Consider the following 4,614-nt stretch of genomic DNA (forward strand, 5'->3'; position numbering starts at 1 on the left):
CGAAGGACTGCCGCGAGACCGTCGCAGGTAGCGGCTGGACCCTTCAGCAGAGTCCTGCACGGGTCTGATTTTCAAGACCCGCTCCCGCCCCGCACCCGCGACGTGCAATACCGAACCCGCCCCGCTACCCGCACATATTGCCAATTAGTTCCGCAACCCGACCCGACCCGCCGGCACAAGATCCGCAACCCGACCCGAACCCGTATATATATAAGCAGTGAAAACGTGCAATTATTAACACACGCAGTTGCATATTTGGCTCAAAAAGCCTGGGATGTTGGTTATTCTCGCCATCTAGGATGACACCAAAAGCCTCCCAGACGTTGGATTTCGCTCTTGAGGAAGAGTTATTGAAAATGCTGTATTCTCCGCTAGAGAGCTTCACCTCAGCCATTCAGAATGTGGCGCGCTCAGCAGCAGATAGATGCGCTGCAGAGGTTATGATTATGCTCGGTCCCACGGGGGAGAGGTCTGAGGATTTAAACATTAAACTAAATTATTATTATTTAAATATATTTAGTATGCAACACCCGCAACCCGACCCGCATCATCTTTGTTTTACCCAGAACCGAACCCGGAAAAAAGCGTTTGAAAAAATACCACCCGCAAATCACCTTTTTTGCGGGTCACCCGTCGGGTACCCGCGGATACCCGACCCGATGCAGGACTCTGCCTTAACTTACTGCTGAAAAAACAAGGGACCATTTTTTTTCTGTGGTATCAGCATAACATTTAAGTAATAGCAGGAACTACTCTGCTGGTATACAGGCAGCTGATGCATGATGGGTACAGAAAATGCATTAAACAATTACCAGAGGTCTGCAGTACATCTATTGAATCTCATTATTCTTCTCTGCTCTCCAGAACCATGCGATGCGGGGGAAGGGCAAAGTGACTAACAAGCTCTCCTCTGCTTTCTCCTGTTTGCATCCAACATGTTTCCTCACACAGTCTAAACCCCTTTCTCTTAATTTCCGATATATGATATAGTGTAGTCTATGTATTTAGCTTTCTACTCATCCAACCTGTGATACACTTGTTTTTTCTCTGTACCCATTGCACTTGCTCTCCGTTGATAGATTGTCTTGAATTGTCATCCTTTATTTCTTTGCTCTGTTCTTTTGAATCTTTAATAGAGATATGCGAGGCGGAGGCGGTCTGGCCATCTAGACAGAGATTTTATTTTTCGATCTCTGATGTCAGTAATTGCTATCAGCCTGTGGCATGAGTGCTTGGGCCTTGCAGATCTACTGAGCATGACACTCACAGTCAGACTAGGCCAACCTAATACTTTCAATATTAAGGGGTTTTACGAGTGGCCCTTACAAATTTGGACTGATCCCTCAAATGTTCATTGCCTCAGTCAAAAAACATTAAGTAGCTGAATGTGCATGAATGTGTAAGTATAACACTCACATGTTGGTACAGAATGTAGCAGCAGTTGGCATTACACTGTGACTTATTGTTCACCTAGCTCACCAAGGCATGTCTGGCGGGTCTCGTGTTGATTCAGTGTAGTGGTGACGTGTTAATACAAACTGAGGAGGAAGGTGTCAGCAAAACATCCTAAAGTGTCTCCAAGGTCTTTGGCATCATCGGCTTCTATTTATATCACAAAAACTGTGTAAGTGTTAATATTGTCGGCATGTGAGCTTTGGGCACTTGTATAAAAAGCCTCTCAGTCCCAGTATGACTCTGGTGGGAGGTATTGGGAGTTGAATATACTGTATAATGGCGGTTAAAACAAACACTCTTCAAAAAGGAACAAGCTAAAAGCCTCACACTCAATCACAGACACACACATTTCTGGCTCAAAGTTAATTCTGCTACTTATTATGGCATTTTTACAGCATCTGAAGATAATGTGTTTATTTTATTCTACCAAAAGTTCAGTTTTGGGTAAGAATGCTAATTTCTTTAAAGAGCTGATCTGTAAGCTTTAACTGGAACCAGCCGTTCAATGGAAAATAGATGAGACAGGGAGTTTCCATGTGATGGTTGAATGAATCTGTTAAAAGTTTAGGTTTAAACTTCCAACAGCTTTGTCTGTAGACTTATTTAGGTCAAAACAAGAAGCCTGTGTTTGCTAATGTCTTAATGTGAGCTTCAAATACTCATTTTCTTTAGAAAGCTCCTGTACAAACAAATGAAGAACGTGCTTTTCCTCAGGAATGAGACACATACGTGTTAAGAACAACAAATGGACTGTGTTCATGAACTGACTAGGTGTTCATGAATCTATAGGTTCCCCATGTAAACAATGTTTAAATAAACGTATTGATTAATCGTCACATCATCCCTGTTGTTGTACTTGTTATTGCACTGTGCTTGCTCAAACTGACCCAGGTAATGGCCTTTAAGTGGTCTATCTGAAGATTAGATTTCAGAGAGAGATAGAACCGACAAGGCTGCATGAGCTTTGCAACGTAGATCTTCAAACTTCTGTCTTCTAAACTTCACAGGAGAGAACAAGGATGATCTGAGAAATACTTCACAGAAATCCAACCCTGAACCCAACAGAGTGTTAAGAGTTTTATCAGTCAATGCATTAGCTCATCAAAGCCCTCGCAGTGATCTCGTCCTTGACCTGGCTCTCCTTGCTGATGCGTGCTGCTGACTGAGGCTTCATGAGTGCTGATGCAGTTTACGTGTGAGTGAGAGAGGTGCAGCAGAGTATGCAGATGTCCTTGTTAAAGCAATGTTTCACTTTTACAGCACATTTCATTTTGTATTACACAACTCCTCCATTTAACAATCAATCACGAAATCATGTCTAAACAAATAACCAGGAAACCCACACCCATTCCAGTCATTGAGAAATAATGACCGTTATTTTACAGTTGTCATGCTGATCCGTGGTTAACTGTATTCAGGGCATGGCTTTTCAAGAAGAAATAAAGAACAGATAGTATAAGCACTATTCATTCCATACAATTACAACCAGAAATGTGCCAAAAGACGTTTTTAAGGGAGTCATTTTCCACTGTGAGTAAAGTGGCGATTAATTATCCTTGAAATACAAGCTCATATAAATTATAGAAGAACTTGAGGGTGGTTTCACAACGACAGACTTTGAGTAGGGCCTATATCAAACTAATTTTGTATGTTTTATTTTTTGTCCTTGTATGTTTCTTTGTAAAGCGACCTTGAGGTTATGAAAGGCGCTATTTAAATTCAAGTTATTANCTTACCAATAATGCGACCAAAGGCACGGAACGTCAAGGATTAGGGCAGATTGTGGTCACCAAAAAAACATGTGGTTGTCCTATTCACATGCAGCTTCCTTATGCACTAAGTCACATGGTACATATTTTACACATTACGACTACCGCCAGCAGGGGGAGACAAATCCAGCAAATGAACAACAATGTCCACATCAGGACAGAACACTGTATATTCCATGGAATGCTCTGAACATCCCGATAGCAATGAATATCTTTAAAAGAACATGTCATCTGTGGAAGCCGTAGTACTGTAAAAATCATGACCAATCATCTGAGCCGGCCCGGCTAAAATAACTGGATGGCCTACCTGCCTGTCAGCCTTCCATCTGTGGGCAAACTTATCTCGTGCCCTCATTGGTCATGTGCGCGTTCGTGTGTGTTGGAGGAGGGGCTCTGTAAGGAAGTCTGAAGGAAGTGGCAGATTTTTTCCGGCTGTGTATTTTCAAATTCTAGCGCACTCAAGCTGGTTTCTCCAAAATTACCTACCCTACCTTTAAAAGATATAAAAAAAGATTATATATTTTTAATACAAATTGTAAACATAAACACATAGTGTGAAATGGAACGAAACCACGGCAGACTATTCAAAACTGGAATCGAACGCCCCCCCAGAACTACATATGCTGGATATTGTGTTTCGCAAGTTCGCAGCATGTTCTCTATGGCACGTCTCTACTGGGAATTGTAGTTTGCGAAACACAATATCCAGCATATGTAGTTCTGGGGGGGCGTTCGATTCCANAACAACATTACGGAGAAAACTTAATATCTTCTACATATAAAGACGGATAAAGTAAAGAACAAAGTCTGAAAATATCAGTACAGTATCATAGTACTTTAACATAATCGTTTGTGTTACTTTCGTTGCAGTTGTATGTCTTAAATGTAATGTAAATGTTGCCTTCGTGTGTGGTTCGGGGCCATCTTCGTGCGAAATTCACAAATCCATATTCGTGTGTCCATCGGGTGTCAATTTCGGGACAGTGTGACAGGGGTTATAAGGAGAATTAAAAATAATACACAGGCCTACTTTAAAATAAATGTAACACAGCACTTGGGGAGTCCTCTGCACATTTGAAGGAAAACAAATATAATTAAAATGGGCCCACTTTGAAATAAATAAAACATATAGATGCACCCTAAAAAGAGTTAAAGGTATAGGTAAGAATGGAGAAACCAGCTAGAGTGCGCTAGAATTTGAAAATACACAACCGGAAAAAATCTGTCTCTTCCTTCAGACTTCCTTACAGAACCCCTCCTCTAACACACACGTATGCGCACATGACCAATGAGGGCACGAGATAAGTTTGTGCACAGATGGAAGGCTGACAGGCAGGTAGGCCATCCAGTTATTTTAGCCGGGCCGGCTCAGATGATTGGTCGTGCTTTT

The 4,614-nt window shown here is 41.7% G+C and overlaps 1 protein-coding gene across 1 annotated transcript in view; it reads right to left on the bottom strand.

Moving 5' to 3' along the window:
• mgat4a (alpha-1,3-mannosyl-glycoprotein 4-beta-N-acetylglucosaminyltransferase A) overlaps positions 1-4,614 on the bottom strand; it is a 59,224-nt gene that overhangs the window by 33,511 nt on the left and 21,099 nt on the right. The window lies entirely within an intron of this gene.

Source organism: Notothenia coriiceps, unplaced genomic scaffold (assembly GCF_000735185.1).
Source record: "Notothenia coriiceps isolate Sejong01 unplaced genomic scaffold, NC01 NC01_scaffold00011645, whole genome shotgun sequence".
NCBI lineage: Eukaryota > Metazoa > Chordata > Actinopteri > Perciformes > Nototheniidae > Notothenia > Notothenia coriiceps.